Source organism: Podarcis liolepis (genome assembly GCF_965112155.1).
Source record: "Podarcis liolepis genome assembly, chromosome: 2".
Lineage (NCBI taxonomy): Eukaryota > Metazoa > Chordata > Lepidosauria > Squamata > Lacertidae > Podarcis > Podarcis liolepis.
This window is the reverse complement of record NC_139555.1, coordinates 41,104,190-41,117,901: the sequence shown is the minus strand read 5'-3', so window position 1 is coordinate 41,117,901 and position 13,712 is coordinate 41,104,190. Positions and strand designations below refer to the sequence as shown.

Sequence of the window (13,712 nt, the reverse complement as noted above, 5' to 3'; positions counted from 1 at the left end):
TGCTATCCACTGCTATTTCTCCCCTCACCCCTCCTTCATCCATTGCCATTTCCAAACATCTAGATGAAAACTGGAAATGGGATGGACACTTGAATAGGTCGTGCCAGACCAGCTTTATGTTCCTTCTTGATGGGAGAACCAGTTTGGTAGAAATGAGAAATGAATATTAATTACAGCAGCAGCCTGCCTCCCTTTCCCTCTTTGGCTCTCAGAACCACAGCTTTGTTTCATGATGGTAACCTAGGGAGGCTACCATCCCTAGAGAAAGTAACTTGCCAAAGGCCATCACCCAAGGAGCAGGGATTTGTATCTGCCTGTCTCTTATCTTACCCCAGTGTTTTGCCCACTGCTAAATCACACTGGCTGACAAGGCCCAGGACCCATTCCCTCCTCTATGGCACTTAGTTCAGAAAACCAGGGAGAATTGCATGCCATCCCAGATAACCCACTGCCCAAAAGTCAGATGTATAAAGAAAGAACTTCCCCCATTCTTTCTTTCACTTGTGCATTTGATTGCAGAGGGCTTTGACTCTTGGAATCTTGCAGCAAATAAACAAGGCTCATTACCTAGAGCAGCTGCTCTGTGAGAAAGTTGCCACCATTGGGCAAAATATATAAAATTGTTGCTGCTGCTTTGCACAGTTCTGCCCTTTCAAAAATTAGGGAAAATTAGGTCAAAAAGTTAGCAGCATTAAGTGAGGATACAACTGGTCAATTTTGCATTCCTACAAAATTTGGATCTTTTTTCCAATGTGAGTGTGACACATTGGTATTTATTCAGTTTTGTCATATTGCTGGCTATCCAGGACATTTTGAATTTCAGTCCTGTTCCTGTCTTTTGTACTCATGTGATTGACTTTTCTTTTCTAAATCATGGTCATTTATTAAAAGTAGCCTGTGCAACTTTCGGTGGAGTCCATTTCCATGCAAGGCATTTAGGATCAGGGTGCTAGGCTGCAATCCTAGACCCACTTACCTGGGAGTAAGCTCCATTGAATTTACTGTTCCTCACACCAAAGCTAACTTCTATATTAAAATGTATCTAGTGAGCAGCATCTGCTCCACATTTTAAAGCATCCAGCCTCTGGCTGATGGACCAAGCCTTTATAGTTGCTCCTTGTCCCCCCTCACCCCCTGCCGTTCACCCCTGTGAACTCTGCCATTGCTAGAATTTTTAGAGGGTTATTTTTCTCTCTCCCTTTGAAAGGGTAAAATACGGCAAAGCATTTGTTATATTGTATCTGTTGGCTGCACCGCTGTTGAGGAAGCATGGGGAAATTCATGGTGTTTGGACAAGACAAACATTGTTTCATCCCTAAACAAACCTCCCTGGAGGTCAGCTTGGTTCATTCCATTGCTGCAGCCAAGAAGCAAAGGGGCATCCAGATGATGTGAAAATCAGACCTTTACAGTTGTGGAGGGGGGTGGGTGGGGATAAAATAAAACCCAACCCCTCTGCAAGTAGAAAGGCAGACAGGAAAGCAAGAAAAGGCCTCTATCCAGTTCCTGGTGCCTGATTCCCATTGCTTGACTCATGCAGAGAGGAGCTGACAACTGATCTAAGGACATATATTAAGAAACGAACCCTACTCAATTTTTAAAAATCCAGTGCAAGAGGTCCAGGTGATGCACTACAATGTTCTGCTGACTCCTCATTTATATATCTATCACCTCAACATAATCCAGTCCATCCTAGTTTACCAATGGCAACATTAAACTGGGCTTTCCTGCTATCAGCTCCTTTTGCACTGAGAACAAGGGTAAGGAATCTCAGGCCTGGGGGACAAGTGTGGCCATCTGTACTATGATAATTCTTCTTGTTTCTCTGAATGGAAGATCGAGGGGGTGGGTGGGTGGGTGTAAACTAGCTTATTGAATAAAAGTGGGCAGAGAAACAAATTAAAATCATGTTTATACAATAAGCTAGTTTACACACAGGCATATTGACATCTGCACTCTCAAACAGGATAGGGTTTAGCAAGTAACTTCAGCAGTAAATCACATCATTCCAAACTGCAGGTTTAGGTTATTCCTCCTTCAGGCTGGCAATGCAGAGAGTGTAACGAAACCATTAGTAAACCACTCTTGTTTAAGAGCAAGCTGTCAATGCGGACACTCCAGAAGGTAAACACTTTCCTATCAAAATAAATTATTGCTTGGAAAACATAGGTAATGAAAGCAAAACCAGCAAAATGAAAACTTGTAAGGTGGGTCCGTACAGTCTTAACATTTTCCCCACACTGTAAAAGAGGGACAAAGGCTGAGAGAGGGTTTCCCTAGTGAATTCATAACAGAGGTGAGATTTGAGCTAGAGGCCTCCCAGTGCATTGCTCAGCTATTTAGCCATACTCTCACTAAGTCCTTTCACTCTGAAATACTTCTGAGCCAGACACAGGCCAGAATAAGAAGGAAATAGCAAAACTGGCTGCATTTCATACAGTATTTGGTGCAATAGAGGAGTAGCTGCCACACCACCTGATTGCAAAGGGGTTGATGGTGAGCTTTTTCAGAGATTACCAACCCTGGATATTTTAAGATGGAGGCAGAGGTTGCAGAGAAACCCACTGTCACTTACCTGTGAAAGATCCTTAATAGAGAATCCTGCTCACTGTGCACTAACTGGTACTAGAAGACAAATGTAGGTCAAATATAAAGAAGGGTAAAGGGACCCCTGACCATTGGGTCCAGTCGTGGCTGACTCTGGGGTTGCGGCGCTCATCTCACTTTATTGGCGGAGGGAGCCGGCATACAGCTTCCGGGTCATGTGGCCAGCATGACTAAGCCGCTTCTGGCGAACCAGAGCAGTGCACGGAAGTGCCATTTGCTTTCCCGCTGGAGTGGTACCTATTTATCTACTTGCACTTTGACATGCTTTCGAACTGCTAGGTTGGCAGGAGCTGGGACAGAGCAACGGGAGCTCACCCCGTTGCGGGGATTCGAACCACCGACCTTCTGATCGGCAAGTCCTAGGCTCTGTGGTTAACCTTAATAGATGTTTTTTGGTATAATTTGGTAGCAGAATGTTGCATGGTCATTAAACGAAGAGTTGTGGCAAGCTAGTCAACTTCTGAACACTGGCTGTATGGAGGTACCTAGGCAACCAGTGGAAGCTGATACCACTTTGGGGAGTAGTGGGGCTGACCTGGGCTGCAGCAGGGGTCTGCAGTACACAGAGCTGGATTTGTGCATAAGAAAAGTTGACTACAGTTAAGGCCGCAAATTATGAGGAGCCTCTAAATACAAACAACAACACTAATTGTCAAGATTTAAATAATAATAATAATAGAAACAGGAAAACAGACATCATTATTGCATCACAAATATATATTTCATGGCTACACCATTAGTTGATATATTGCATTTAAACTTGTGCAGATTTAACTATAATATGGTTTCCATATTTGATAAGTAAGAAATCATAAGGTATATCCATTTGAAGTTATTTCATATGCAAACAGGCTTGTGGCAAGCTACATGCTTTAGCTAGCTTGCTAGTTTTTGGCTGCATCCTCAACTATGCACTAGTATTTATGCAAATGTAAAATGTCATTACTTCTATTTTTATTGCCCTTTCTGTTAGACTAATACACATCTTTTGGGTAATGCTCTGGGGGCCTCTTCAACGCGACACAGCTTAGGGCCTCAGTGTGTCTTAATTCAGCCCTGGCAACAAAGCGATGGCTGTGTTGGCCCCAGAGACGAGGCTAAACTGGGCTAAAGTATGCTGCAGAATAAAAACCCCAGAGACGGAGGGATCTGGCTGGAGTGCAATACAAATATCAGAGGGCATCTCTTTAGAAAGGCCTGGGTATGAGATTTCTTGAAATGTCTGGGTTTTGTGAGAAGAGAAGTGGGAGGGGTGAGAAAGGATTGATAGGGATTGTGGGCAGGGGGTGGGTGTAAGGAAGGGGTTTGGGGATATGGGAGGGCTTTGAAGGGTTAGGGTCCCTGGGGACAAATCTGAATAGTATGAGCTGGTTGCACAATTGCAAAAGAGAGAGGACTGTTATCTAGAAGGTGCTGATGGCTCAGCTATATTGGGAGTACTTGCTCAAATGCCATCATCACCACCTCCTTCCTCAAAGTGACCTTTACATCAAATTAGTTCCTTGCTAGAGGTTTTGTGGAACTGGTATTTTTACATGGAAGACTCACACTGCTCCCCCATTACTACCCTCTGTAGCTTCCAGTGGCCGATGCAAGTTCGGTGGCAGATATGATGTTTTAATAAATTGTGGATAGTGTGTCAAGTTGATGCTAGGCTGACTGGCTGTTTTTATGCTGGCTTTTTGACTACCATAAAGCGTGGCTGCATTTTGATATTTTTAAATAACACTTGTATTGATGTGGAGGGCAGTTTGCTATTGTACACTGCTTTGCGAAGTATCTTTTCTTTAAAAACAACTTATAACTGCCTACATGTTGAACTAAATTGAAATGCATACCTCTCATACAGTCCTTTAGCATCTGATTCCAGGTGATCCCCCCCCCCCAAATAGTTCCCAAATTGGCATATATAAGCACTTGTTTTAATATAGGTGTAGACCCCAGCTGATCTGGGGCTCCACTTGCATGTTACTCTTGCAAGTGCCTGACCCGAACCCAGAGCCCTTCATGGTGTCTGAGAAGCCTTAGGCTGTAATCCTAACCATGTCTACTCTGAAATAAACCCCATAGAATTCAATGTGTAGGACTTATTTCCAGGTAAGTGCATGGGGATGGGGACTGTAGCTTTAGAAAGGAACGTCATGTCTGCTTAGAGTGGACCAATTTTGTTATTATTCATAACAATATTTAAATTCCAGTGGGAGTCCCAGCTTTTGGAAAATTAAATAATCTAAAAACTATACCATTGGAGTTTGATCCTTACTGAGTGATTAGGGGTTTCAGGGGGAAGGGGGTCAAAGAGGTGTGACGGGGGAGATGCTTAGGGGGTGTGTTATTTTTCCCAAAAGGAATAGGATTATTGGGCTCCCCAAGCTGTTACCTGAACTCTGGAGGCAAAGTGGGAGGAGGAGAATGGGGAATAAATTTGAAATCACACCAGAGAAGGCCTTCTGGATGTGCAATAAGAGCTGCGCCAGATTTCCTTATTCTGTTTCTTAGGCTGCGATCCGCAACCCGATCCTGTGCGCCTTGCGTCAAAAGCTATTCAGCATCGCGCAGGGTTGGACGCGATTAGCGTCTTAAGCCCTCTAACAAATGGCACCAACTTCCTTACTTAGACGAGGGACAGCAATGCCTGCTTGGAGCGAGAGAGAAGAATAAGGGAGGAAAGTCTCTGATTGGAAGTCTTCGCTATAGCGAAAGCAGGCAAAAGACCCTGCAAAGAGAGGAGGGGAAGGGGGGGGGTTGCCCACCCGAGTGCAGGTTCAAAGAGGGGACAAAAGTATTTTTTAAAAAAGTTCTGCTACGTACATATGTGCCTTCCTTCACCCAATTTTCTGATTGCTGAACAGCGCGCAGCACAATATAAATTGTGGCTAAAGCAGAAAAAATCCGCGCGCCCCTTCCAGCCACCCACAGAGTGTGGGGTGAGGTGGAGAGCCTCTTATTTTAATATTATGGATGATACCCTTTCTATAAGACCAATATACTGTATGTGCAGGAACAATATTTGAAGAAATGCCCCCCTCTCCTTTGGATCGGTTCTAGTTGTTGGATGTTTTCCTTTCAAGACTTTATTGCGGACCGAGAGGGGATGGGGAATTTGCAAAGACCCGTGGAAGGGGTAGATGCGAGTGCAATCTCTTTTAGTAGTTTGCATGCTTCGTTGAAAAACGGAGTCTCGATCAGAGTCGTTTAGTTTCTCTATTATTGTTGCCTGGTTGTTGGTGTTGTTGGTGTTTTTTGGGGTTTGTTTGTTTTTTGGTAAAGTGTGGATATTCCTGATAGCCAGCATATTTGCACCTCAATGCTAAATGAGCAGGCTTTGACAGAACTCCTATAGATTTAAATCGAACTGCAAAAGCAACTTTTAACGGCAGGCTTCACAGTTCTGAAAACATCCAGTTAGCAGCTCAGATTCTAGAGGTAGTTCATTTGAAGTACATTTTATTAATCCAAACGGAACGCTGGCTCCACTAGCGCAGCGATGCACACCTTAACGATCGGAATATCATTAGAATAAACGAATAGTTTACCTTTAAAACGAAGAATCCGTCCTGAAAATCTGAGAGTGAAAATATTTGTGTTTTTCATAGCAGCTTCATAGGCGGGATGGGGAAGAAACGAGTATCTAGAGGGGCCCATTATCATCATCATCATCAATTGAATTTGTATACCGCCCTTTATTCGTAGATCTCATGGGAAACGAAATTAATTCTACAGTGCCTGAGTAGAGAAATGTTAACAATGGCTTTCCACTAAATATTACAATTTGTTTGTTGTTGTGGAAATAGCGGCTTTCTCTAAATCAAGAAACGCACTTCCATTGCTCGTAAGACTATCATCAGCACGTAAAAAAACAAAAAACTAGGCTCGCGTTGTGCAAAAACTCGGAGCTCGAGCCAATCGACGTTAATTACCTTTTAGCCCCATCGACTTCAATGTGAGGAAGTTAGCTGCCTGTGTAAGGCTAAAGTCCTACAAGCTCCTGTAAGGGAGACACAGACCTGTCGTAGTATGTAGCCTAGACCCTATTGCGCTCAGCAGGTCCTGCTTCCTGCTGAACATGCTTATAGGTTCCCGCTTCATGTCGCCCGTTTAAAAGCAAATGGATTTCAAAGCACTTCATTTTGGCTGGGTCTCATTATGTGTGTGTGTGATACTTTTGAACTTGTTTGTAATGCGTTTTGAGATTCGTTGCTGCAAGTTAATTTATATATTAATGAATGAATAACAAACAAAAACAACATCATCCAACTCACAGTTTAATTACAAAACAGCAGCTATTATTGCAGAAGTCACCCTGGATAGGAACCGGCCAAAGGCCAGACTGAAAAGAGAGGCCCCATATTCTGCATCTGTAATCAACGAATTAATTCATAGATCGCTGTGGCAGAAGGAAGTTTGTATGAAAGTAGGAACTCGGGCCTATTTAGAATTAAAGAAGCTACAAGAAAATGTGCTCCTTGGGATGATTTGGAATAATGTAACAGGGTGCTAAGGGGCGCGCTAGTCCTTGGCAGCCGCTGGAGCTCGTTTTCCTGCGGTGTTTAACTACAAGGCAATCCGCCCTGCAATTTAGGAATCCCCAACTGCCCTCGCCCCCTCCTAGAACCCGCATACTAACTGAGTCAGCTCCTACAAATAGTTTGCCGAGCGCGTTCCGCTTGTCATCCACAGCATCCAGCGACTCAAATCGATGGGGACCTTTTAACTTCTCTCCGGAGTTTACTCGGGAGTTTAATCCCAGCGGAGATCTAAGGGTCTCCCAACACGCCGCCCCCCCTTATACATACGTTACAAGCACCAAAGTAACACACGGCGAACCTTGCAAGATTGTATTATTGCCAGTTACTGCAGCTTGCACTGAACGCTCGGTCAGCGGCTGAGCTTTTGCATAGAAATGTCGCAGACACTGACTGTACCTTCGGCTTCACTGTTTATACCTTTCCCCCGGTCCCCATAGCCCTGTAGAAAACATGCCCTGCTCCGTCAACTGTGCATAACTCTTCATGCGTCACCCTTCATGCCTCAGGTGCAGCAGTGGATTCCAGTACACCAACGTTTGTGTCACAATGCCTCTAATTTAGTTTGGTGGTGGCAGCCGGGGAGGCGTGGGTTTTTGTTTTTAATTATTATCGCTATAGCAGACGAACAAGGCTACCTTTCTGGCTTTTTCTTCTTCCAGAAGTCTGATCTTGTAGTTTGTTTTCTGCCAGTTAAAAACACCCGTCTATCGCTATCCTTAGCCCTTTCCACCCGTAAGCAAAGCTTCGATCAGCTGGCGGATCTCAGCTTACACTGTGTTTATGATTTGTGTGTGTGTGTCTTTCTGGAGAGAGTAGGCGCATCTCCCGTTGTACAGGATCCTCCGTGCAGGATACGGGTGCGTGGCTAGAGCACAGGCACCAGGGTGTCCCAATCCAATCTTCCAGAGGTAGTGGACAGACCCTCGCTTTAAAAATGTGGAAGATAACTCTGCTCCCAAGCAATTTCAGTTGGTTAGCTGACCGACTGGCTGGCTTGAAGAGAAAAGACAAGGACCGGGGGACGATAGACTGACTAGGACTGTAAAAGGGCAGGCGCGCGTGGACCTCTTCTGCAGATTAAGGTAGCTGCATCTCAAGAGGAAAGCATTCTCCTTTTTTCTTGGTACATGTGCATTCCTGCCTACAGGCTTTTCTGCCTTCACACAGTGCCTAGTCAACTTCATCCTCTGTATACATACACGAACAGAACAAATATAAATCTCAGTGCATCACTGTATGTGCGCTTGTGAGAGTGACCAGCCGTTGTGTCAGAAGAGGATTTCTATTTTTTATTTTTATTTTTTGTAGACGCTATGGGCCTCGTGGCTCCACCTTCATCCTTTCACCACGCCCATTTAGAATCCTCTCCCACCTGTGGCCATATCACCCCCCTTCGAATGAAACAGACGTGACAACCTATAAAGAAAAGTACCTCTGAGCATGTACAGAGTGCCGTCTCCTCGCCACTGTCCCCCACCCACTTAAAATGAAGGACCAGGTTTTCCTTCTAGGCCGGAGCTCGAGGATCCCAATGCAGGTTTGGGATCCAACAAGGCAGCCCTTGGAAAACTCGTGCCGGGTTTGAACCTTACTACGACATTACGGACCTTTCCTCCCCTGGGAGACTCAGTTCCTCTTCTGAGCTGCCATCCCTCCGCATTTCTACTGCATAGGCGGAAAAGAGACCAGGGGGCTCTCGCGCCTTTAAAAGTTGCGTGGAAGAGGGAATTTCAGGGAGGGTCGGTTGTCTTGTAGCCCTAGGCAGGTGTGCTGCGGGTGACAGAACTGAGAAAGCAACGGATCAGCACTGGGAGTGGGTCACTTCTAGGCCCTGGGCTGTAGCGAGGGATCTAGGCAGGGCGGCTTCTAACAGAGGAATCGGTGCTAGGAGTCGTCACTTTCAGTGTTGCAATAAAACTTATTTCCCGGCCAACAGCGCCAGAGAAGTAATCTCTCTGGAAGCGAAGGTGAGGTGCTGGTGTCCAGCTTTCTCGGAAGAGTCTGGAGAGCGAATGGACTTTCTACGTGGGCACTGGGAATTTGCGTGCGTGTGATGCCTCTTCATCCTTTTTCTTGGCGAGTCGCTTGCGGCCTTTGAATGGGATCCCAAACAAACGGATCGTGGTGTGCGCAGTGCGTGTATTCAGTTTTAACACTTCATAACACGCAGTCTGGGCGAAACTAGGCTGGCTAGCCACTGCCAAACACAACCCAATATACAAAAGTACTTCTCTACAACCACATATACGCATACTGTACGAGAAATTGGCGATGGAGCCAAGACTTCACCCTCTGTATCCGAGAAACGCTCCACAAGAGTGAGCGAGGTGCTTGTGGGAAGCTAGGACTTGTTAGGAAACGACGGCATTTCGCCACACAGGTCTGCCCAAAGAACAGAGATAACACCGGAATTCCTCCCCAAGGAATTGTAATGAGCACATAATTGGGTGCACAATAAAAGGCAGCTGGATTTATTATGCAAGTAATAGACGAACAGCAGGAAGAGCTGGTAATAGATGTTCTTTAGACAGGTTGACAGGATTCGACACCCTGGAACAACCAGGGGTGTGGGTGTGTCGCTCCAAGTCGGCTTTAAACATCGGAGGAATAAAGGAAGGCAAGAAAAAAAACACCGGGTGGTGGGAAGAGAAAGTAACTCTGACGATCCTCGCTGCCAAAACACTGTCGTTTTGCCTCCAGCAAGGAAGAAGGCGCTGGGTATTTTAACAACTCGCACGAGTTTGCCCCGAAAGGTGAGCAACAGATACGCTTGGTTCACTCGGAGGAGGGAAGAGGAGGGCGGCTGACGGCTTTCTCGAGCCCAGCTGGATGGCTGCGTGTTTTCTCTGGCGCAGTATTTTCGACTAAGTATTTTAGGCTGGTGGGAAGTTTGGCAGCCCAGCGTGACCGGAGGTAGCTAAAGAGGCCCCTGCGTGGTATCTTTTTGGACACGGGAATTCGGGGGTGTCTGATTTACTAAGCGAGAATATTTGCCCCCCCTCCCCCCGCCCCAGGCGGCTAACCGGCTTGGGATTCACCCAGTCCTTCCTTAGAAGCTCCACCAGCAGGAGCTGAGCCCCAACAGCAGTTCGTCGGGACGAAGCCCAGGCTTTTCCCTTCGCGGGATTTCCTTCTCCGCGCAAGCCGGAGCGCGAGGCACTTCGGTCTCCTTTAGGGCAGCCAAGCTCGGATTTGGCCGCGGGACAGGAGCTTCACGCGTCGCCCTCCTTCCCAGCCGCGCCGCGCCGCTCGGCAGCCCGCGCTCGCTCACCCGGTTTCCCCTGCGCAACGGCTCTTGACTGCCCAGGCTCGACATTCTGAGCTCGCGGGGAAGGAGCCACCTAGGAGGGCCCGATCCTGCTGCGGCTGGCCAACTCCCCCTCCCCGGGCTCCTCCCCCTCCGGCGCCGCCCCTTCTCCCTCCCGCCGCGCGCCCTGCCAGCCCCCCAGTGGATGTCGTCGCTTCTTCCCCCGCGCGAGCCCACGGGGTGTCACTCCTCCGGGATGACCTCAGCCCCGGCCCGAGCCGGGAGCGTCACTAGCTCCGGGCATCCACGGAGCCTGGCCGCTCGCTGGGGCCGGACGATGGGCAGCGAGCGCGACCCCTGAGCCACCGAAGCCCGCTGGCTGCAGCTGCCGCCGAGGAACCAAGTCCGCCACCCGCGAAACGACTGCCCGCCCTCCAGCAGCTGCGGCTGTTGCCGCCAAACCAAGCAAGGTAGCTCGGAGGGACCCTAGGAGGGCGGCGGAGGGGAGCTTCGAGGCGGGAGGGAAGGGCGGGTGGAGGTCTCCTTAAGAGAGGCGCGGCTGCCTCAGCTCTCCGGGAAGAAGAGACACGCCGGGGCAGAGCCCACGTCTTTGCGCGCAAAAGGTTCCTTCTTTCGCGTCGCCAGGTAGGGCCCCGAAAGATTCTTGCTTGAAACTCCAGAGAGTCACTGTGCGGCGCAGCATTTTTAGACAGATGAACTGTTGGTCGGTCTGCCTTTTTACGATCCTCCGGTGCGAGGGACGGAGTCCTGGGTGGCGCTTCCGGAGAAGTTATCTCGCTCGAACCGATCAGGGACATCCCCGCCGGAGGCTGCAGGATGCTTCCCGGAGCTGGGGAACCTCCCGCATGCCTTGTCCCAACTTTTGTGGGCCGGACGTCGATTTCTCTCTCTCGGCCACCAGTGTGCCCAGATCTCGAGCTTTTCCTTCTTGCTAGGGTGTGTGGGTGTGACGCTGGGGCGAAACTCAGGCGGCATTTTCAAAGCAGCCTTCTCCTAAGCAGGCGAGGGCGGCGAGTTTTCTCGAACGAAGGAAAGAGCAATTTGCTCCCTTGGCCATTACAATTGGAATAACTGAAAAAAGCCTTTTTCCCCCTGAGCCGTTTTGGAGTCCCATCTGCGACTTCCCTTTTCTCTCTCGTTAAGAGATATGTGCAGTACGATCCTATTCATGTTTACTCAGAAGTCGGATCCAGTGTCTCCAATGGGGCTTACTCACTAGTAGTAGCAGCAGCATTCGCTGAATGGCTCCGTTTTAAACCCCGGCAGGTTGGACGAACTGGGTTGTGGATGGGGATGAGATGAGCCCTCTCTCTCCTCAACTTCCACTTTCCCTCGTTCATCCTCTGACAACCAGAACCACAAGCCTGGTGGTAAGCCATATCGCTTGGTTTAGTGTCGCATAGAAGCGAAGGCAATCCTAGGCACGCTCGCTTGGGTGATTCCCACTGAGAGAGCTGAACCACGCACAGGTTCAGGCTGCAGGGTTGTGATTCCAAGGCGGATATCCTCTAAAACTTTCCCGGAAACAAGCACCACTGAACGTAGTGGGACTTGCTTCTGAGTAGACCTGTTTAGGATTGCCCAGAACGCCACTTGCAATGGAAGTCCCACAAGCGATTTTCTGCTGTTAGTCCCTCGCATAGAAGGCACCACCAAGGCTCCTGCGTCCTGAACTTCATTACTGTTGCGCTAGATTTACCTAAGAGAGAACCTACTGGTTCAGATGCATCAGAAATACCTGGGTCTTATTTACGCAGTAAAAGGTTCCAGACATTATGGGACTGCCCACGTGCATGCGTTTGGAAGACCTGAATAAATTGGGTCTGCCGGCTGATATTCTCCCGCCCAATTTCCCCTAATTGCAAAACAGTTTAATGGCTGTTAAATATTCTGCCTGAATCAAAATGGGGTGCGCATGTTTGCTTGAAATGGCTCTGGATCTTTCGGGGCAAGGCAAGAGTGAAGCAAGGCGCGCTCTGTGGAAGAAAGGTGTGGGATGGGGACCCATATTCAGAAGGGCTAATAGCAGGTGTCTGTGAGGTGGTCGAAGTGCTGGCATGCGTTAGGAAAACTCAGTCTGAAGGCGCCCCGTCGTCCATTTAAAATGGGAGTCCTACTGGTTCCGCAGAACTTCTTTCCAGCAAGTGGGACTTCAGTTGAAGGTGGCTAGGGGCTCTCTCTCATCTGCTTTCTCGCTTGCCGAAACCGCCACACACCCTTCAAGCCGCTGGATAGTTTGCCGCGGAAATCCGCGCATCATCCAAGCCCCTTACGCAGGCGCCCATCTCCCGGATTGCAAGGGGGTTTGCTTGCTCGGAGTCGATGGATCCTCATCCTCATGGCTTCAGCGGAACGCCTTTCCATCTCCTCCTCCACTGTTTAGCTCAGAGGATGTTGCGCAGTGGTGTAGTGCAGGGGGGTGCAGCGTGGGGGCCGCACCGGGCGCAACATCTGGGGGTTAGGGGGCGCAAATCCACGGGTTAGGGGGCGCAAATTACTTGCCTTGCCCCGGGTGCTGACAACCCACGCTACGCCACTGATGTTGCGGGCAAGATAAAATCTGTAGCATTTTATCTTGAACCAAGTTCTCACTCTCAGGCCCCATTCGCGGTACAGTATATATTTAAAGTAGTAGTAGTTGCAGCAGCAGCAGCAGCAGCAGCAATGCCATTTACCTGCGAACCATAGTTTAAAGGTGCTGAGAGATATTGGGAGACCCCAGTTCACCACCCAGAACTACAATTTCCAGAGTGGTTTAACAATCAATCGGCAACTCTGGAAATTGTACCCCTGCGAGGAGAACAGGGTTCTCCTAACAGCTTTCCACGCCCTTAACAACCTACAGGTCCCAGGACTCTTGCAGGGAAACCATGGCTGTTTAAAGTGCTATAATACAGCTTTATATGTGGTGATGTGGCCTCAATGACACTCGGTTCATGCAGCAGAGACTTCTTCACCTTCTCTCCCGCTTAACTAAGAAGCCTTACTCTCGAGCCGACACTTCAGATAGTGTGCCACGTGCCACTTTTCTCTAGCGCCAGCTATTTTTTCCCCGGACTACAATTCCCTTCATCCCTGACCACTGGGCCTGTTAGCTAGGGATGATGGGAGTTGTAGTGCAAAAACGTCTGGAGAGCTCACCTTCGGGAAACTGGCAGGTTCCAAGGATGAAAGTTGAGACTTGATAGGAGAGCGAGAGAAGCGGCCTCAGCTTAAAACTCGGCTGACTCAGCCCCGCTTAACCTGAGCGGGAATCTCCCTCCGCGTTAAGAGGCGGGCGGTGCTGCTTGTCCGTCAAAAGTGGGTCA

General features: G+C 48.5%; 1 protein-coding gene across 4 annotated transcripts in view; it reads left to right on the top strand.

Moving 5' to 3' along the window:
• Positions 1–13,712, top strand: part of NTN1 (netrin 1) — a 135,629-nt gene that overhangs the window by 6,824 nt on the left and 115,093 nt on the right. The window contains exon 1 of one of the 4 annotated variants that reach the window (XM_083487570.1): positions 9,616–9,889. The exons of 1 other annotated variant lie outside the window; for it this stretch is intronic. The gene's annotated coding sequence lies outside the window, so the exon portion shown is untranslated. Of the gene's footprint in view, positions 1–9,615; positions 9,890–10,575; positions 10,854–13,712 lie in introns of those variants that run through there. 2 more of the 4 variants (XR_014522121.1, XM_083487572.1) reach the window with 2 other exon arrangements.